At 42.4% G+C, this 23,208-nt stretch overlaps 1 protein-coding gene across 6 annotated transcripts in view; it reads right to left on the reverse strand.

Moving 5' to 3' along the window:
* rnf31 (ring finger protein 31) overlaps positions 1-23,208 on the reverse strand; it is a 138,815-nt gene that overhangs the window by 43,960 nt on the left and 71,647 nt on the right. The window lies entirely within an intron of this gene.

A 23,208-nucleotide genomic window follows, 5' to 3' on the forward strand; every position in this document is an offset into this window, starting at 1 on the left:
GCACCACTTAGCCAGACGTGAGACAGAGAAGATGACCAAGGACATTGTCAGGCATCAATTCACCAAGTTAATCCATTTTCATCATCAGTAGTTTGTGATTTTCAGGCTATTTCAGTGAAACAAGGCTTGATTCTCTCAAAAAGTTACTGAAAGATACATTTTTGAGTATAAAAGCTGAAAACTAGAAAATTAAGTACTTTGTGTCAGATGTCGTTAAGAATCTGACTCTTAATGGCAATTTGTGATTTTGAGGCTATTTCAGTGAAACAATGCTGTTTTGAACATTTGACAGATTTATGCTTAATTCTTTCAAAATGTTACTGAAAGATACACTTTTGTGTTTAAAAAAAAGTGTTGCTTGTTGTAATATGTTAATTTATGTATGTCTGTGTGTGTTTGTATGAGCTCTGTACATGTTTTTTCTCCTTATGTCTGTTGTAAGTTAACTTATGTATTCTATATCTTCTTCTATATGTGTATGAGCTCTGTACATGTTTTCTTTTCCTTATGACTGTTGTAAGTTCACTTATTTACTCTATATCTTCTCCTATATTTTTATTTCAATGTATGTCAAAGTCCTCTGTTTATTTATGTGAATGTCAACAGCAACATCCCAAGCTTCTTTCTAGCCAATATTCATTATGTTGTATCTGTACCTTCAACTGTAAGTGAAAGTTCAATTTGGTGTATTTTGTTTGCAAGTCTGTGTTCAACATACTACTTGGAGTACGCTTAACGCAGCACAAGTCTGTACTGAACATGGACACGCACAATTCTAAACAAGTATTTGTTCATATCTGATACCAAATCTTGCTGCAATATTGCCACACTGGAGATGTATAGTGTATGTAGTTAAGGGGTTAGTTATTGTATATTTCAATTGTGTTATTTGTGTTAAATGTATTCAATGTGTTAAATGTATTCAACATATTCAATGTATTAAAATAATTACCCAAACATTTTATTTGTTAAATGTTCATTGTATATGTAAGTTATTTATATGTATGTAAGTGTTGTCTCGTGTGTATGTACTCTTTGTGATCGTTGTTGTGTCCTCACTCATGGCCTGCACCTTGACGTGGTGAGTGAGCTTTAAACTAAGACAGGCCATTTATGTTTGAAATATCATGCTAACAAACCTGCAATTACAGAATTGAATGATAGTGGTTATATATGTTCATGTCTTGCTGACATTATTATTGATCCTTTTCCACATAGCCTCTCAGATGGATTCCTGTTTCATCTAAACTCATAACTTTATAACTTAGGGTTTAATGTAATTGACTTAAAAGACAATAACGAGTCAGGAGGAAGCCAGTCTCGATTGAGGCCCATCAGCTGTGATCTGAGGCCACTCCCCCCACAGAAATTGTATTTAAATCTCATCCTAATCACTGACCTTCCAGTGTGCAACTCGATTTTGACAGGAAAGCAACTGGACACTTCTAGAATTGTGTGAGTAACATTCTGTTTTTAGACTTCTCTGTTTCAGTGTGTGTACTCTGTATCAATGCTCTGTAGTTGATCTGACTGAAATTGTGATTTTAAATCTCAAAACCGCTACAGTATCTGTCAGGCAGAAACTTGGGACAGGTAATTTGACTGAAAACCTTAAAACTGAACTAACTGACTACTAGGGTTAACTTTGATTTAAACATGCAAGGTTGTTCATTTGTGTGTATAAATATACAACACAGGCAATATATATATATATATACAATTATAATTAATACAACTGTTAATTTGATTAGAGCTTTGAAACATATATCTTTATTTATATATGTATAAGTATGACGACTTCCCCGGGCGATATCATATGGTATAGCGAATGAATCAAACTCAGTCAAAACGTGTTGTGCCCACATGCAAAGGTTGTACACTCTGGCTTATCCCTGCGTGGTATTATATAGTAAATAACAAACCGCTACGTTCAACTCTTTTAATGGTATATTGCAAGTGCAATAAGAAGCTACAGGGACAGGGACAATCTACGTTGGTAATATTAACTTTATTTAATACAACATTTACGGTACAAGATTTACATCATACAGCCAGGGCCGCCTTAATGCACGGGCTGACCTGGGCTGAAGCTTGGCTTTCAGAATATTAAACTTGTTTCGGCAAATTCAGATGATAAATACAACTTTGAAGCTTGTAACGGCATAATTACAAGCGGAGAACAGAGTAACTTGACACAGCAGGCATAACAACAGCCGGTGTTTCTCGTGAGTGTTTTCCCCGGGAAACAAACACAATACACACAAACGCAAAAATACACAAACACACACACGTATAAACACCACTTAACAGCCAATCAGAATTAAAATATGTTTCACATGTGACTTATTCAAATTGCGAGTGATTGAGTGACAGATGAAGGTTGTTTAAGAGAAAATGTCGGAGAAGAAAAAGTTTGAGAGTGGCGCTAGGAAAAGGAAATTGTTGAGGGAAAAGGAGTTTCGAGACAAGCAGCCATTACAAAAAATGCCAAAGCTTACAGGTTATTTTAAACCTGTCGGCCAGGATGATGAGGAAGGACAGATGAGTTCTGTACCAAGCGGCAGCGGTGCCAAGTAGGCCATCTGGTTCTGATAGCGGGAGAGGAAAAACAGACAGGAGGGACATTATCTATTGGAGGAGATGGAGAGGACGACGAGGACTTACTTGAGGGGAGCCAACGGCAACCAGACAAATACATGAGGGAGGCCGATACGTCACTCATCTGGAGGTGAGGACCAGGCGTGCATAGAGCAGAGTGGAGAAGTGCGATCACAGAGCCTGCCGAGGCTATAAATGACTTTGATTTGTTGTTTAGGGGGCCTACAAAACAGCCCCAGGGCCTGATGGCAGGTTAAGGCGGGCTTGCATACAGCCCATGTAGTATAATAATTTACAAATGATGAATTACAGCAAACTTGTGCAATATATCCATTAGTACAGCTCCGTGGGGCTGGCAGTAAGACGATATGGGTCCGTCTGTAACATGAACGCGCCGGGCGGCACGGTCCTGTGGGTTAGATGCGTGTTCATAATGCCGGGGAAAATAACTCTCAGAATAACGTTATTAGCACATTTTACAACTTGAGGACCGAATGTTTTTAATAAGGGCTATACAAACGTTCATACTGGGTAGTTTATTTAGTTTTAAAAAAAAATTATCCAACGATTTACAGATCATTCTTTCCCAATGTAAGTCAATGGGAAAAAGTGTTTCCGGGTCCAGCAACCTAGTGTAGTACCGCCGTTTGGCCACAACTTTCCAAGGTGTAAAAATGCTGCCGCCGGAGTACTGACTGGAAGTATTGCTGATATCATGTCTACCATCCTCTTAAAACACTCTGTCCAACAATATCAGTCTCAGGAAGAAATGTTTGTTAACGCTTATTAAGAGAAACATATGCATTCTTGTACTCAGGAGGGGACTTTGACAGAGGATTACTGGAAAAGTACACAATAAGTACTTCATAGTCAGTGGCGGCTGGTGGAAAATATTTTTGGTGGGGCTATGGAAATGGTGACCAAACCATACTAGGGGGTTCCCGGGGGGATGCTCCCCCAGAAGAACATTTTGAGAAATTACCCCTTAAATTCAACCCGATATCACGGCAAGATGTGAACATGTGACGATTTACCATGCTGGGAGACGTGAAGATGTCACAATTTCGTCCCTTCAAACGTGACAGTTACACGGTATTGTTAACCCATGTTAACCATTGGAGAAATAACCGGAAATGCCAAGCAAATGCCACCCCGACGGTCGGTTGTTATTGTCAATATTAATATAATAATGATTTATTTTTTAATATTCACACTCGATTACGCCAATTTTCTTGTTGCCCCAGCTGGTCGACACCTCCTTTAGCAGAAACAAAGGCTACATTAATGTATTAAATCAATGTTAATCCATGCGTGTGGATGTGGAATTAACGGACGTGACATTGTGCGATTGAGTTGCCAGGCAACAGCTATCATGTTCATGTTAATTTGCAAACTCTTCAACTACAACCGTAGTTATATTTAAAAACATGTTAGAAGGCCTCACGAAATACTTTAATGCAAATGTAAATGTGAAGGAATGTGTGTATAACAAAATACATCGGTGATAAATGAAACCGGAAAGTGATGTAGGCAAGATCCTCAGCTCGATGATTGGATGGTTTAGCCGCAATGCATGCTGGGATTTGGGGTTTATGTGATGTGAAATCTGAAAATGTTTTTTAAAAACAAAATAAAACTTTATTCCGAGTGTGCTTGCTTTTCTCTTTGAAAGTCATCACATAACAGCATTGTAATACACGGTTCGGCTGCATTAAATATTACATATCTGCCGTAGTTCTCTATTTATAGAGCCCTGCTGAGAAGACTTCTAGACAAACAGGAAGAACTGCCGCCAAAACTGAAAAAGTGACGTGGATCATAAATATATAAGCAATTAAACAACATCTTACATTTCTTTTCACACAATACGTCTCCTTGCAGTATCAACACTAATTCGGCTGACTTTTATATTTGATCCAATTAGTAGATAGGCTGTATTTACACCATAACGGTGCAGAGCTGATAGAAAGGGACACCTGGTGGTTAAAGCACGTTATTGAATTTTATTATTTTATTGGAGTGCTCCAATTTACCGAGCTCTTAAACAAAGTAGAATCCCAGTTTGTGTCTTTACTAAGGAAGACAAGATGAGGCACATTTTGGACTTCATACCCTTCACGCACCTCATATGGATGGAGTCAGTAGGAGAAAAATAGGTATTAGGAGAAACATGCTGGGTGACATGTGTCAGGAGGTAGAGAGGGCCTGCTGAAGAAATCCAGAAATCAGCACAGGAATACCGTCCGCGTTTTCCGTCCCGCTGAAGATGAGAAATGCCAGGTCAGCGAGGTGAGAATCCGGTCCGGACTTTCAGTTCTCCCGAGAACGAAGATGACGTTGTTTGACGTCTCATGTAAACAGGAACACAAGCCCAGTCATGCTATGCTTTAGCTCAACGAACCCGTTCTTATTATACATCCATGAACGATCCCAGTCCACCAAAGTCTAAAATCAAGCGCAACACAGGTGGCGTTTCAGCTCCGGGAAGTGAGCACAGGCTCCGCAGTCCAAGCTGATAGAGTGGTCCCAGGAACGGAGCAGTAATGTTTAGCTGTAATGTTACGGCATCAACAACGCTCGCCCCGGTTGTACTGTCCAAAACAGCTCACAGATATTGACCGGTGTTTTACAACGATAACATATATCACGTAGACAACACTAGAACAGACATGAGAGCACAGCGGACAGGGACAGGTACAGACGTGCTGCCATCTTGGATTGATGATTGACTTCAATGTATTGTTAGTAGTAGAATTACTAATACAAAGTCAAACACTATCAATTTCATTAACCTGTTAAGCCCCGAGCCTGTTTTTCAGGTCTCAGGCTCGAAAATGACATTCCCAGAACAAATGACCATATCTTCACTTCTAAAAGGGTTAAATTAATAATCTTTTTTCTCAAAGCAAGGTTACACCTGTGAGTTGGATGTAGAAGTGTCAGAATCAATATCGATGTTTTTATTTTAAAGTAAATTCAGAACACAGTAAAAAAATGTAAATGATTGTGTCCGTCCAAAAAAAAATTATATTTATAGTGAAAACCACCCTTGAATGATGGGATGGTAGACTAAAAGCTTTAGGAATCCAAACTACAACATATAATAAGTACCCTGTATCAAGATTGATGCAAAACAAGTGAAATTTGACCTTTTTAGAGATTTAGCATTTGGGTGGATTTGACCTATCTCTGGCCCCCCTTGCTCAATTTTGCTGATTGACATCTCTTTCTAACAGTCAGAGCCAATGGAATCAAGGGGAACTCCCACATACTCCTTACAGGAAAAGATGCCTGTTTTTGTTGTTGTTAGTACTGTCAGGAAATGTACAACCTAACCCTGGTCCGCCCAGTAGTAGTAGTCAGATCGCTACTCCTGCTGATTTTAAAGCTAGATCTGGGTTGGGTTTCATCCACTTGAATGTGCGCAGTATGTTAGGTAAACTAGATTTTGTCCATATTTGGGCGAGCTCGACTGACGCTGACGTCATTGTTTTATCAGAAACATGGCTAAATAAATCTATTTTGGCCTCTGACATTGCCTTAAATGGTTATAATGTGTATCGTACCGACCGGCCTAATAAAGGTGGTGGCGTTGCCATTTATGTTAAGAATAAGTTCAGTGTATCCACATTAGTTTCCAAATCTATCAGTAAGCCATTTGAATTTTTAGCCTTAAATATAGAAGTGGCAAAGGGTCAACAGGTCATGGTCGTGGGCTGTTACAGACCCCCCTGAGCTGTCAAAGACTCCTTGTCTTCGCTAGCAAATCTTTTATCGCAACTAGACTACAAGGAAATAGTGCTACTTGGAGATTTTAACTGGGACTGGTTAACTACAGTGTCAGAGGATTTTAAAAACCTTTGTATCTCTTTAAATACTCAGATTGTTGACAGTCCTACTCGCCCTAATATTAAGTTCCCAAATAAATCCTCCCTAATTGATCTCATTCTAACTAATATTCCCTATAAATACTCAGCTGTGGGAGTATTTGCGAATGATCTGAGTGACCACTGTGTTGTAGCCACAATTAGGGACACACAAGTCCAAAAGGTTAAACCTCGAATTATCATCAAGAGAGACATAAAACATTTTGTGGAGCAGGGTTTTGTACATGATCTGTTTGGGTTTGATTGGGGAAAAATCGATTTGTGTGCTGATGTTGAGACTGCATGGTCTTATTTTTATCTTGGTTTTATGGAAATTATAGATAGACATGCACCCCTGCGTACATTTAGAGTGAAGGGACGAGACAATCCTTGGTTTTCTGCTGAACTGTCCAGTCTCCTACATGAGAGAAACGATGCCTGGGCAAAGGCTAGGAAATCAGGCTCAGAGGTAGAATGGCTGCGTTTTAGGCAGCTAAGAAATAGCTTCACTTCACATGTCAAAAGTGCTAAATCTAAGTATTACCACAAAGAACCTGAACAACCCTAGAAAATTCTGGAAAGCCATAAAATCGATATCCACCGGTGATATCCGTAATGAGCTACCTCCGTGCCTTACCACAGCATCTGGCACTATATCGGACAGGGCCACCATGTTAAATTGTTTTAATGAGCATTTTGTGTCCTGTGGCTCTCTGTTTCACTCTGTTTCTAATTCTGCTTCTGTGAACACCACAGCCAGTGACTCAGAACAATGTGGTCTGGAAAACCCTTTCAGTTTTACTCCTTTTACTGTTGATGTTGTTTGTGAAGTCTTAACCAAGCTAGATCCTAAAAAGCTGGCTGGTCCGGACAACGTAGAACCTTTCTTTTTAAAGATAGCTGCAGATTTTATTGCTCCACCTCTTACTACTCTTTTTAACCTCTCTCTCAGCATGAACAAAATACCCCAAAAGTATGGAAGTCAGCTTATGTCCTGCCACTACTAAAAGGAGGGGAGGCCACCTTATTAAACAATTATAGACCCATCTCTAAGTTGTCAGTTCTGGCTAAGGTTCTTGAATGCCAAGTGAGTGAACAAGTAAAGGAGTTTTTATGTACAAATGACATCCTGTGTTAACATCAGTCAGGCTTCAGAAAGCAACATAGCACCATCACTGCCACAATTAAAGTGGTAAATGATATTACGAGTATTTTAGATAATAAGCAGAGTTGTGCAGCTCTATTTGTTGACCTATCCAAAGCTTTTGATACCGTCGATCATCGCATTTTGAAGCAGAGGCTGGTCAGTATTGGCATATCCAGCCATGCAGTGGGTGGTTTGTGAACTACCTCTCTGAAAGGTCCCAATGTGTTCAGTTTGATGGGCTGTCTTCTGAGTGGTTAAACATCACTAATGGTGTACCACAAGGTTCAGTTTTAGGTCCGTTATGTACTGTGCAGGTCCCTCGATTAACGAGGCTGTTGTTAAATTACAGGTTGTTTTTAACATTATTCAGGCTCAGCTCTCTGAGCTTAAGCTTCTTTTAAATGTTGAGAAAACCAAGGTAATGTTCTTTTCTAAAGCTAAAAATACACCGGAGACTGCTTTGGATATTGTAACTACAAATACCTGGGTATCTGGCTTGATGATTGTCTCACTTTTAAATTTCATGTAAATAACCTGCTTAAAAAGCTGAGGGTTAGGCTAGGTTTCTTTTACAGAAATAAGTCCTGTTTCTCGCTTGAGGCCAGGAAAAGGCTAGTCACTGTGACCTTTTGACCTGTGCTGGACTATGGTGATCTGGTCTATATGAATGCACCTGCCAATTAACTGAGCAAGTTAGATGCTGTGTATCACAGTGCACTGAGATTTTTGACAAATTGTAAAGCACTTACGCATCACTGTACCCTGTATACCAAGGTGGTTATGCCATCACTTACTGTACGGAGGCTCAGTCACTGGTACTTTTTCATTTACAAAGCCATGTTGGATAAACTACCATCTTATATCTGCTCCCTGATCTCTCTGCGAATTGAAAGTACTTATTGCCTGAGATCGCATGCTGTGGTTTTATTAAATGTGCCAAGTGCTAGGACTATCTTAGGGAAGAAGGCTTTTAGATGTGCAGCTCCACTAACATGGAACAGTCTGCAAAAAGAATGGAAAATTACCAAGCTAGTACCACTACATGTTTTTAAAGCTCGGTTGGATGCTACAAAATCAGATGCTGTTGGTACCTGTACATGTGGTTAAATGTGTAAATTGTAATCCCTGTACATTTTGCTGTATGATGTCCTTTTGTTGTTCTGTTGTTTATGTTTTTATGTCTTTTTGTGGAACCTACTGCTGCAGGTCTCCCTTGAAAAAGAGATCATTGATCTCAATGGGATTTTACCTGGATAAATAAAGGTTTTGAATTGAATTGAATTGAATTTGGTAATGTGTGTGTGTGAGACTGAAGCATAGCCAAAACTGGAAGCTGCGATAACTCTGGTGGCTACCATTAGCAGTTAACTTTTACTCTCTGATTTTTACATAAAAATGGAATTATGGATTATAAATAAAAAAAAATGATTGCACAGAAACATTATCAACCTAGGGATTAACCGATTCAGCCGTGTTTTTTCTCATTGTAATGCCATTGAACAAGTCTTTTGATCAGATTGACAGCTACGGTGAGAGGATCTCCCGTAAAAGCTACGTAAAGGTACGTGTTGTGATGTCTGTGTTTGCTTCCCCTGTCGCGAGTTCGGATCACTCAGTAATGATATATATACCTAAATAATCTGTGGAACCTCAGCTTTAATCGGATATCTTGTATGTGCAGCTACGATAAGTAATAAGGTATCTTTTATCTTGAGTTCTGTGCCAAAGTGCGTTAGCATTTTCGCTCAGGGGTCATTGAGATGCTTCTTATGAGACTTGTGTTTTGGTAAAAATGGTTTGCATCGTCAGTTAGCTGAGATTCTTCCCGTTAATCTGGTATACCACATTAATAAGTTCTTAAATATTAAGATGCCCTGAGACACAGTGACGTAAAAAAAAAAAAAGCCCCCGCCGAGGGGGGCTTTGGGGCTTAACAGGTTGAACTAATGGTAACATTTATTTGTATCATTCATCAAAGATAACAGAAAACATGCATTATGTACTATGGAGGGGACTCTGACAGAGGATTACTCACAAATTACACAGTAAAGTACTTGTCAACTAGTACTGAGTACCGAGCAGTGGCGTCGCCTGGCCTGGGCATTCGGGGCTTTAGTGTGATAGAGAGAGAGACATAACAGCTGTTCATCTCCCCACAGCTCACTCTGATTACTCCTCTACTTCATGTGTCTTTATTTTCTTGCTTTCTTTATTTTTACATTTGATAGTTGAGGTTTTGTAATAATATATTGTTGTAAATTGTTTAATGAATGAATTGTATTTTTTTTTTTTATTATCATATCACTATTGAATTGTACTATCCTTGACGCTTTGGCAATATTGTTCACCTGACATTCATGCCAATAAAGCATATTGAATTGAATTGAATTGAATTGAGAGAGAGAGAGAGAGAGAGAGAGAGAGAGAGAGAGAGAGAGAGAGAGAGAGAGAGAGAGGGACCGGTGCCAGCAGGGACCGTGTTGTTAGCATCTGGTTAGCTAGCTGCACTAACGGACATAAGGAGCTGTTTGTTCCACAACAAGCTGGAGGAGAGTCCTCTCCTCTCAGACTGAGAGACTCAGGTGAGCTAAAGTACTCTCTGAGTGTTTAGATAGTTAACTTTAGTCTAAGTTATCTCAGTGGGTCTCAAACGGTTTGGTCACAAATTATTCAAAAGATTATTTCCACGGCACACCTTTATATCATCATTATAGTTATAAAAAAAATAAGAGAATAAAGGAAAAACAGATATGAAATATGATATGGCAGTACAACAAGAACAACAAGTTTTCACTTCAACATTTAAAAAAAATAATGTTGTAAAAAATAGCACTAACCCACTTTTTCCACTGTAGTGCCGCAGCCGCCGCCACTGTGGGCTAAGCCCCGAATGTCTTCAGGTACAGGCGACTGTACTAATAGAGTGGCGAAGTCACGGCCATCTACTTCCGGTCCATGGGACCTTATTTCGGAAAAATGATGTATTGAAGTCAATGGAGAGAGAAAACGTATCTTTCGATCCCGTTTAAATTGTGCCATGAATTACACATAGGATGTTTGTCAATCTTAAAAAATGATTTCCATGTAAAAAAAGTCACAGTTTGTCGTACAACTGTTGAAATATAAGACTGTGAAAAATATGCAACTAGAAAGACTACAAATCCCAGAGTCGCGTAAGTGATGTCATCACTGATGTCACAATTATTTTCCTCCGCTAAATATAAGAGATAGCTAAGATAAGATAACTTTAACAAGATGCCTGTGTGCTTAGTACCAGGTTGTTATCATACATGGGTCTTGCTCGTTCTTTCGCTTCCCGTCTGACGAAAGGACCAGGAGTGGCTGGATCAAGTTAGCTACCTAGCTAATAGCAAGCACGTTAGTTAGCATTACAGTCTTAGCCTTGCAATTTGTATTAGCCTTAATATGAAGTAACATCAAGTAACCCAAAATGTTAAACAGTAAGAGTAGTAGTCATATTTCGTGAATCCTTTGAAGAGTACTGTCACACCGGTGTGATCATTCTATAATACACCATTTAAGCCCGGGGGAGAAATGCTGACGCTACATTAGCACCCGCGATCTGTTCTACATTAAACATTAAAAAGATCAGGCAGTTCAGAGAGAATCAAAGGCAGGCAGGCAGCTTTGCATGACATTCTTCTGGACGTGTTTCATTTTGGTGATAGTGAGGGTAGTCAATCACTTTTTTGACAAGACACTGACAGTAGTGACGGCCATCTTGGTGGCGTGTGTTGTTGTGAGAGTCTGCGAGACCAGAGATGTAGTTCATTAAGCGTTTCACACAAAAATGTGTTACTTCACAGTGCTAAGACACATTTAAAAATGTTTGACTTGCAAAATTATCTTTTAAATTGACAAACATCCATCCATCCATCTTCTCCCGCTTATCCGTGGTCGGGTCGCGGGGGTAGCAGTTCCAGCAGAGAGCCCCAAACTTTCTTTTCCCTGGCGACATCAACCAGCTCTGACTGGGGGATCCCAAGGCGCTCCCAGGCCAGCGAAGAGATATAATCCCTCCACCTGGTCCTAGGTCTACCCCTTGGTCTCTTCCCAGCTGGACGTGCCTGGAACACCTCCCTAGGGAGGCGCCCAGGTGGCATCCTAACTAGGTGCCCGAACCACCTCAACTGGCTTCTTTCGACGCGAAGGAGGAGCGGCTCAACTCCAAGTCCCTCCCTGATGACCGAACTTCTCACCTTATCTCTAAGGGAGACACCAGCCACCCGGCGGAGGAAACCCATCTCGGCCGCTTGTATCCGCGATCTCGTTCTTTCGGTCATGACCCATCCTTCATGACCATAGGTGAGGGTAGGAACGAAAATGGCCCGGTAGACAGAGAGCTTTGCCTTCTGGCTCTGCTCCCTTTTCGTCACAACGGTGCGGTAAAGCGACTGCAATACCGCTCCCGCTGCTCCGATTCTCCGGCCCATCTCACGCTCCATTGTTCCCTCACTCGAGAACAAGACCCCGAGATACTTGAACTCCTTCACTTGGGGTAAGGACTCATTCCCTACTTGGAGTGGACAGTCCATCGGTTTCCTTCTGAGAACCATGGCCTCAGATTTGGAGGTGCTGATCCTCATCCCAGCCGCTTCACACTCGGTTGCGAACCGATCCAGTGAGTGCTGAAGGTCCGCAGACCGATGAAGCCATCAGAACCACATCATCTGCAAAAAGCAGTGGTGCAATCCTTAGTCCACCGAACTGCAGACCCCCCCCCCCACGACTACGCCTCGAAATCCGATCCATGTATATTACAAACAGGATTGGTGACAAAGCGCAGCCCTGGCGGAGGCCAACCCTCACCGGAAATGGGTCCGACTTACTGCCGAGGACCCGGACACAGCTCTCGCTTTGGGAGTACAGAGATTGGATGGCTCTGAGTAGAGACCCCCTCACCCCATACTCCCGCAGCACCTCCCACAGTAACTCCCTGGGAACCCGGTCATACGCCTTCTCCAAGTCTACAAAACACATGTAGACCGGATAAGCGTACTCCCAGACCCCCTCCAGGATCCTTGCGAGAGTAAAAAGCTGATCCGTCGTTCCACGACCAGGACGGAATCCGCATTGTTCCTCCTCAATCTGAGGTTCGACAATCGGCCTGACCCTCCTTTCAAGTACCTTGGAGTAAACTTTCCCGGGGAGGCTGAGTAGTGTGATGCCTCTGTAATTGGCACACACCCTCTGATCCCCCTTTTTGAAAAGGGGGACCACCACCCCGGTCTGCCACTCCTTCGGTACTGTTTCCGACTTCCACGCAACGTTGATGAGACGTGTCAACCATGACAGTCCCTCAACACCCAGAGCCTTCAGCATTTCCGGGTGGATCTCATCCACCCCCGGGGCTTTGCCACTGTGGAGTTGTTTGACGACCTCAGTGACCTCCCCCCGGGAGATTGGTGTTGATCCCCCGTCATACTCCAGCTCTGCCTCTAACATAGAGGGCGGAGTTGTCGGGTTCAGGAGTTCCTCAAAGTGTTCCTTCCAACGCCCTAACACTCCATCAGTTGAGGTCAACAACGTCCCATCCTTACTGTACACAGCTTGGATGGTTCCCTGCTTCCCCCTCCTGAGGTGTCGGACAGTTTTCCAGAACAACTTTGGTGCCGCCCGAAAATCCTTCTCCATGTCTTCTCCAAACTTCTCCCACACCCGCTGCTTTGCCTCGGCCACGGATGAGGCTGCTGCCCTTCGGGCCTGTCGGTACCTTGCAACTGCCTCGGGAGTCCCCCGGGATAACAAATCCCTGAAGGCCTCTTTCTTCAGTCGGACGGCTTCCCTGACCACCGGTGTCCACCAGGAGGTTCGAGGGTTACCGCCCCTTGAGGCACCTAGGACCTTGAGACCACAGCTGCCCACCGCGGCTTCGGCAATAGAGGCTTTGAACACCGACCAGTCTGGTTCAATGTCCCCAACCTCCACAGGAATGCCCGAAAAGCTCCGCCGGAGGTGTGAGTTGAAGGCCTCCTGAACTTGGGCCTCCTCCAGACGTTCCCAGTTCACCCGAACTACACGTTTGGGCTTACCAGGTCTATCCAGAGGCTTCCCCCGCCACTCGACCCAACTCACCACCAGATGGTGATCAGTTGACAACTCCGCCCCTCTCTTTACCCGAGTGTCCAAAACATACGGCCTCAGGTCCGATGATACGATAACGAAATCGATCATGGACCTTCTGCCTAGGGTGCTCTGGTACCACGTACACTTATGAGCATCCTTATGTTCGAACATGGTGTTTGTTATGGCCAATCCATGACTAGCACAGAAGTCCAGTAACAAACCACCACTCCGGTTCAGATCAGGGGGGCCGTTCCTCCCAATCACGCCCCTCCAAGTGTCTCCATCATTGCCCACATGTGCGTTGAAGTCTCCCAGCAAGACTAAGGAGTCCCCTTCAGGAGCCCCATACAGGACTCTTTCCAGGGTCTCCAAGAAGGCCGAATACTCTGAACTGCTGTTGGGTGCATAAGCACACACAACAGTCAGAGTTTTCCCCCCCATAACCCGCAGGCGTAGGGAGGCGACCCTCTCGTCCACTGGGGTAAACTCCAACAACGAAGCACCTAACCGGGGACTTGTGAGTATCCCCACACCCGCCCGGCGCCTCACACCTTGAGCAACTCCGGAGATTGACAAACATCATATGTGTAATTCGTGGCACAATTCAAACGGTATCGAAAGATAATCTTTCTCTCTCCATTGACTTCAATACATTTTTTAGAAATAAGGTCCCATGGAGCTCCCCTGGAAGGGGAGGGACTTCGCCACTCTATAACATTGATTTTCTGGGCTCAATATGTGTCTTGGCTGTTTTCGTTGTGATCGCTAAATTCACCTTGTTTATAATATTATCACTATAACACTGACCCAGATCGCTGGGTCACTGCCAAAAGTCACATGAGTGAGTCACGTGACTTTTGGCAGTAATATTACGCCGTGAGAAGAAAAAGTTGTACTTGTAAACAAATGTTGTGTAGGCCTACTTGTAAAACCTATGCTGAATTTGTCTCTGAAACATGATTTATTAGAAAAATGTTACGTGTTTGTTTGATAGATACGTTTTTTCGTTGCAAAACTAAATGCATTAGTTTGTAGATGGTGTTTTGTATTTGCAAACCACATTGTGTTTGTTAGTGAATCATGAGGCATTTGTAAAACCTGTTTAGTTTGTTTGTGGAGTTATGGCAGGAAATTAGCTCCATTGAGACATCGCATCATGCGGATTTCACGCTCGAGTTTAAAAAAATTGAACTTGAGCGTTTGACGTGGCCCCCTTCGATCGCCTTAATCGCGCTGCGGAATTCGCATCAACCGCTTCATGTGAGCCGTCGGAGCGAATTCGCGTCTGTCCGCGTCTCTGCATTGACTTTACATGTAATAGCGCCGCCCCCAAACATTGCATCGCCGGTGTGAACTCGTCTCTTTCGACCTCTGTCGTCGGCAGTTAAAATAGAATCGCATCGTCAAAATTGAAATCCCCTATTAATGTATTGATTATAGGTCCGGCGCCTGGGTCCGCATCGGGACCGCGGTCCATCTGTTACTGAACTATGCTCTAGATCAGCGTTTTTCAAAGTGTGAGGCGCACCTCCCTTGGGGGGCGCCGGAGAGCTTCAGGGGAGGCCCAGCGTGAGAAAAAAATAACGAGAAACAGTGAAATCTAGCTGGTTAATTTCAGCTAACTTTATGCAAGCGGCAACATGCAGTGTGCGAAAAAGCACACGTCCGATCGTCCGGGACGTGTTATTTATAATATCGGACAAATACATCTTTCCATTGAGCGTCCGACGGTCAAGTGACGTTTTTCGCCCATTTTTCGGTTCTGCTTGTCGATTCCTAAGGAAATGCATCTCGCCGCTTTCTGTACTGTTAGACGGGGCGGGCGGAACGTGTAGCACAGTGGCAGAGTTGGGAAGCAAAACTCGGTTCCAAGAACAAATAACTGTGGGTTTGCTATCCTGGCTCCAAAATGGTGGAATGAGCTCCCCATTGACATCAGGACAGCAGATAGCTTACACACCTTCCGGCGCAGACTGAAAACTCATCTCTTTCGACTCCACTTCGAGCGATAGAACTATTAACAAAGCACTTATATACTAATAAAGGGCTGGCTTATCTAAAGCCAGTTGAGTAGCACTTGAAATGTTTTTGCTCTATGAAGCCTGATGTACTTATGATGATTCTGTTTTCTTCAAGTTTGTATTTTGTTGGTCGAACGGACTTATTGTAAGTCGCTTTGGATAAAAGCGTCATCTAAATGCAATGTAATGTAATGTAACCAGACACCGTTGCAATGAATCGACATCTGACCAATCACGGCTTTGATACAGCCACTAGTGCAGGTGAAGAGATGTCGGTGAAAAGACAGTTTCAGTCCGGAGAGAAAAAAACAAAACATGAAGAAACTAGAGCATCATTCGAAGGTGGGTCAAATGTACAACTTGCGAATGTTGTATAAGTCAAATTGACAATTGCCATATTAAAACATCAGCTGCAATTCACAACATGAAGAAGGCAGCCTCTGCATAGCATATATAGGCTAATGGAGATGCAGTTATTTCCAGCATTCTTTATTTACCATTCATTCAAGTATGTGATGCCTTTTATCTGTTAATGTACAGGAGGAAGAGAGATACACTAGTTGGCTTACATAACAGTTAAAGTTTACAGCCTAAAAAGCATAGAGCTTTTGTTCCCCTTTTATTCATTTTTATGTCAATTTGCACATTTCATGGTGATGGTCAGCCTCTCCCCTTAACTCCTAAGTCATCATCATGTCAACCACAACACAGAGAAATACTGATAGAAATGTGTGTGTAGTTGTTGATACCTTGCTGACAGAGGGAACTACATTTGAATACAGATTTAAGAAATATCAGTTTTTGAGCATGTCTGTCATAAGCATGTTTTGTCTTGACTATATTACAACTATATTATAATAAAATAAAATAGTATTTATATTATTGAATTGATTATGATTATTAGTAGAAGTAGTTTATTTGCATTAATTATATTTTTTATCTTTTTGAGGCTAGTATTTGGCAGGAAATGCAGACGTATTCACCTGTAAACGCATACTGAACGACATTTACCATTTACCTCACTGTATAAAAAAGTAACTGTGTTGATAATATTAATAAACAGGAATTATATTTGCAAAGTAGCCTACTTTGCTTCCAAAAAATGTGTTTTCACTCCTGTCGGTTGGAGGGGGGGACTCATCTCACAATGTTGCTTGGGGCCCCAAGTTGGCCCTGATTGAGATTAAACATTAAGATGACATAAACATGAAGTCATGAACACTAACCCAGACATTAGTTGTCTAACTTGAACATAAGACACTTGTAGCCTGTCTCTGCTGATGCACAATAAGGGGAAGGTCAAGACAGACACCTGTCAACTCGCACACTGCTGTTCCTCAGCACCGCTCCCCCTCCCTCCCGCTGAAATTATGAATGAAAAGCTTATAGTAATCATAGATAACACGGCAGGGTCCATGACAGTTTGTTTTCATCAGATTTCAAATAAACAAAGTCTTGGTTTTTAGAATATTAAACTTGTTTCGCCAAATTCAGATGATAAATACAACGTTTAAGCTTGTAAAGGCATAATTACAAGCTGTAACTTAACGTCAAAGCAGGCATAACGAGTTTCGTGCAGCGGACAGCGGATGGAATGTTCCGGCTCTTCGTGACGCCTTCATGACGGGACTTTCTGAACCGATAAAGGACCAGCTGGCTTCACTGGAGACACCCCGGGATCTGGAATCCCTCATCGCTGTGGCCATCCGGATCGATAACCGTCTTCGGGAAAGAGAGAGGGAGCGTCAACGCAACAGAGATGTTGTTCCCAGCTTCCAGGATTCGTCTCGGAGGGTCGCGCCACCAGCTGAGGATTTCCAGCCCATATTATCGGACCGTCGGAGGACTACACTTCCGAATGACTCCGGTGAACCCATGCAGCTGGGAAGAACCAGGCTTTCTCTGGAGGAGAGGCAGCGCCGTCTACGGGAGGGTTGCAGTTTCTACTGCGGCCAGCTGGATCATCAACTCGCTTCATGCCCGGGAAAAGATCGAGCTCACCAGTCAAAAGGAGGGCGCTGGTGAGCAAGTTTCCTTTAGACTTCCCTCCTCGACCTGTTACTCAGGTAAACATTTTTATTAACAATCAGGCCATTGACCAGGGTGTGTTAATATACTTGGGGGCTGACGAAAGCCTTATGGACTGGGGCATAGTCAATCAGCTAGAAATAAAGACTTTTCTGCTATCTCAGCCTGTTAATGCCAGTGCCTTAGACGGCCGCTTGTTTTTGTAGCCTTTATTTAACCAGGTGAAGCCCCTTGAGATCAAAAGATCTCTTTTTCAAGGGTGACCTGCAGGACATTAGTTACACATGTAACATAAAAACAACATAACAACAATAAGGATGACATACAACATAATGTACAGGGTACAGTTTACAAAACTCTATTTACAGTGACAGGTACCATGAGTATCAAACAGCATGTCACCCAGCCGAGTTTTAAAATGATGCAGGGGAACCAAAGTGCTCAGTTTTAAACAGGTTTGCAAACCTGTTCCAATTTAGTGGAGCTGCACATCTAAAAGCTTTCTTCCCTAACAGTCCTAGCACTTGGCACATTTAATAAAACAACATCATGAGATCTCAGGCAATACGTACTTTCAATACGTCGAAAGAGCAGATATAAAAAGGTAGTTTACCCAACATGGCTTTATAAATGAACATGTACCAATGACTGAGCCTCCGTACAGTTAGTGAAGGCATACAGGGTACAGTGATGAGTAAGTGCTTTACAGTTAGTAACAAATCTCAGAGCACTGTGATACGCAGCATCTAACTTTTCCAGGCATTCATATATATATATATATCAAATCACCATAGTCCAGCACAGGTAAAAAGGTCACAGTGACTTTTCCTGGCTTCAAATGAGAAACAGGACTTGTTCCTGTAGAAGAAACCTAGCCTAACCCTCAGCTTTTTAAGCAGATTAGTGACCTGAAGTTTAAAAGTAACACAATCAAGCCAGATACCAAGGTATTTGTAACGGGCAACAACTTCAAGTTTTGTTCCTTGAGTAGTTACAATATCAAAAACAGGCTCTGGTGTCTTTTTTGCTTTTGAAAAGAGCATTACCTTGGTTTTATCCACATTTAAAAGAAGCTTTAATTCAGAGAGCTGAGTCTGAATAGTGTTAAAAACAGCCTGTAATTTAACAACAGCCTCTTTAATGGAGGGACCTGCACAATACATTACAGTATCATCCGCATAAAAATGTAAAGTAGCTTCGTCCACATTATCACCTAAACTGTTAATATGGAGAATAAAAGTGGTCCTAAAACAGAACCTTGTGGTACACCATTAGAAATGTTTAACCACTCTGAAAGGTCCCAATGTGTTCATTTTGATGGACTGTCTTCTGAGAGGTAGTTCACAAATCACCCCACTGCAAGGCTGGATATGCCAATACTGAGTAGCCTCTGCTTTAAAATGTGATGATCAACGGTGTCAAACGCTTTGGAAAGGTCAATAAACAGAGCTGCACAACTCTGCTTATTATCTAAAATACTAGTAATGTCATTTACCACTTTCATTGTCGCAGTGATGGTGCTGTGTTTCTTTCTGAATCCTGACTGATGTTTAGACAGGATGTCATTTGTACATAAAAACTCCTTTACCTGTTCACTCACAAGTCGTTCGAGCACCTTAGCCAGAACTGACAATTTAGAGATTGGCCTATAGTTATTTAAAATAGTTGCCTCCCCTCCTTTCAGTAAAGGCAAGACGTAAGCAAACTTCCATACTTTTGGAATTGTATTTGTGCTGAGGGAGAGGTTAAAAAGAGAAGTAAGAGGTGGAGCAATAAAATATGCAGCTATCTTTAAAAAGAAAGGTTCTAAGTTGTCCGGGCCAGCCGGTTTCCTAGGATCTAGCTTAGATAAGGCTTCATGAACAACATTGACAGTAAAAGGTTTTCTGTGGTAACTGACAAATAGTACTTCGACTTTGCACTTTTGACATTTGAAGTGAAGCTATTTCTTAGCTGCCTAAAACGCAGCCACTCTATCTCTGAGCCTGATTGCCTAGCCTTTGCCCAGGCCTTGTTTCTCTCATGAAGGAGACTGGACAGCTCAGCAGAAAACCAAGGATTGTCTCGTCCCTTTACTCTAAATGTACGCAGGGGTGCATGTCTATCAATGATCTCCATAAAACCAAGATAAAAATAAGACCATGCGGTTTCCACATCAGCACACAGATCGATTTTACCCCAATCAAAATCAAACAGATCATGCACAAAACCCTGCTCAACAAAACGTTTTTTGTCTCTCTTAATGATAATGCGAGGTTTAACCTTTTGGACCTTAGTGTCCCTAATTGTGGCTACAACACAGTGATCGCTCAGATCCTTTGCAAATACTCCCACAGATGAATATTTATGGGGAACATTAGTTAAAATGAGATCAATTAGGGAGGATTTATTAGGGGACTTAATATTTGGGCGAGTAGGACTGTCAACAATCTGAGTAACATTCAATGAGATACAAAGGTTTTTAAAATCCTCTGACACTGCAGTTAACCAGTCCCAGTTAAAATCTCCAAGTAGCACTATTTCCTTGTATTCTAGTTGTGATAAAAGATTTGCTAGTGAAGACAAGGAGTCTTTGACAGCTGAGGGGGGTCTGTAACAACTCACCACCATGACCATGACCATGACCATGACCTTTGCCACTTCTATATTTATGGCTAAAAATTCAAATTGCTTACTGATCGATTTGGAAACTAATGTGGTTACACTGAACTTATTCTTCGATCTGACTATTACTACAGGGTGTACCAGGGTTAGGTTGTACATTTCCTGACAGTAATAACAACAAAAAAACAGGCATCTTTTCCTCTTAAACCACACACATACATTGTCATCTACTTTAGAAACACCGGAAAAGGCTGCGAGAGTGTGATTAGAGCTTAAGAAGCAGTCCTGAAGAACCATCATCGCAGGAAAATAAAAAAGACAAACATATTTTGTCGAGCAGATTGTCTGTGACAAGGTAACCGGTAATTGTTTGAGCAACACATCCGAACCTTTGCAGGGGATGCCCACTGCGGGTGGCTGAACAGACCTGAATCCAGTAGTCTTCTCAGAATGACTAGAGATCTTCTCATAGTCCAAAACAGTTAACAGGCACAGCAGAATCCCGATATGGGCCATTTTCCAAGACCAGCACACAGTATCCGATGTTCCTGGAGCAAAATCAGCACAGCAGCAAAGGACAGGCGAAAACAGCAGCGTGGAAGCGCTCCGGTCCCTCCGTGGTATCCCCGAGGTGAAAGCAGGCCTCTGCAACAGCAGAACCAGGACAGGTGGAAAGCAGGCCCCAGCAGTGGTAAAATCCTCCTGCGTACAGCAGCACACGCCCGGTGGAAGCAGGCCAAGCCCGAAGCGTGGATCCACTCTGTCTCTCTGCGACGACTCCGGGGTAAAAACCTCTCCAGTACAGCCTCTACAGGTGGGAGCAGGCCTCCGTAGATCGCAGGCAGCAAACAGGTGTGTGTGTTTCTCTCTCTCATGTGTGCGTGTTTCTTGTTGTTCACAGTTACCCATTGCACTGAGCCCATTCAGATTACTGTGAATAAGGACCATACAGAGAGCATGCAATTTCATATTTTCGAGTCGGCTCAGCACCCGATTATTTTGGCGTTTCCATGGCTGAAGACCCACAATCCTCACATTGACTGGCGTTCAGGGAGAATTAAGGAATGGGGAGAGGATTGTATTGGCAGGTGTAAACTTTCACAAACTGTTAATGCACCAACAGACTCTAGTAGAATCATTATTGATCACCCTGACTATCCTGATCTACAAAAGGTACCTCCCTGTTACCATGATTTAAAGGAAGCGTCCAAGTCCAAAGCCCTATCGCTACCTCCTCACCGAGATTTTGACTGTCCCATTGATCTCTTACCGGGAGCCCCCATTCCCAAGGGGAGACTTTACTCGATTTCGAGACTTGAGAGAGCAGCAATGGACAAATACATCTCCTCTTTACTCAAATCAGGGATTATTCATCCTTCATCTTCTCCAGCCGGAGCGGGATTTTTCTTTGTGGGAAAGAAAGACGGGTCTCTGAGACCTTGCATAGACGACAAGTCCACTAAATGACATTACGGTGAAGAACCGCTATCCTCTGCCACTCATGTCATCTGCTTTTGAACTGCTTCAAACTGCCAAGATATTCACCAAGCTAGATTTAAGAAATGCATATCACTTGGTTAGAATAAGAAAAGGGGATGAGTGGAAGACAGGATTCAACACTCAGAGTGGTCACTATGAGTACCTAGTAATGCCTTTTGGACTATGCAATGCACCGGCTGTATTTCAAGATTTTGTAAATGAGTTTTTGCGGGAATTTTTAAATATTTCAGTGTTTGTGTATCTGGATGATATTCTGATTTTCTCCCCAGACAATAAATCCAGTTAACCATGTCCGCCAGGTTTTGCAGAAACTGCTTGAGAATCAGCTATATGTCAAGGCAGATAAATGTGAGTTCCACACAGAAGAGGTGTCTTTCTTAGGACACATAATCTCACCTAATCATATACAAATGGATCCTGTTAAAATCAGTGCAGTATCCCAGTGGCCCACTCCAGGAAGGTTCAGCAGTTTCTAGGATTTGCTATTTACCAATTGTATTAAAAACTTATGGATACAAATAATTTTATCTCATCAAATATAGCAGAAGTGGCATGATTTTGTTCTCAGGAGGGGACTTTGAGAGAGTATTACCCAAAAAGTACACAGTAAAAGCTTCATTTTATTGTAGCAGTCAAACTAGGATCTGCCTCAAACAGTGTCAGTTTTATTAAGAACTTATGGTACAAATGACTTGTATTGCAAATAAAGCAGAAAAAAACATGCATTATTTTACTCTTGTACAGCGATTACCGTGAAGGCGCTATTCATTGCACACTCAAAAATGAATAGCTGCTGATTTGACCAAGCGAACGCGAGAGACGACTGAGTTGACCGCAGTTATGCAACAGCAACCGAAGCTAAACTGACTATCTTGACTACTTGTTGCAATCCTATTGTGGCATAAGCCGTTTTCTACAGGCACATTTTACCTTTTCATTATGATTCTACTTGTGATAGTCGGACAGCACAACCTGTGCAGCCCATGTATTGATTCCATCCGATAGCTGCTCTCCACAATGATCAATAACAGTGAACGGATGGTCAAAGTAAGGTACAAATAAACAGAATCACACGAAGCCTGGTTAGTGTTGCCTGACTTTATAAAGTGTGTTGTTTTTGCGTTCTAGTCACTTTGCTCAGCGCTACTGCTTGTTACAACTTTCATTTTCCGTACTCGCCATAAACTGTTATGAGCGTGGTTCTTGCCGGGCAGCCAAGTGGGGTCAGCTAAGAACCGATTTTTGGTGTTTAGAGCCAGCTCCGCTGCGGCTGAAACAGGAAGAACCAGAGCTATTGAGTCAGTGTTGTGGTGCTGTTGCTTTGGTCTGGATCTGTGAGCTAACCACGCCCCGTTCA

Source organism: Pseudochaenichthys georgianus, chromosome 17 (assembly GCF_902827115.2).
Source record: "Pseudochaenichthys georgianus chromosome 17, fPseGeo1.2, whole genome shotgun sequence".
NCBI classification, from domain to species: Eukaryota; Metazoa; Chordata; class Actinopteri; order Perciformes; family Channichthyidae; genus Pseudochaenichthys; species Pseudochaenichthys georgianus.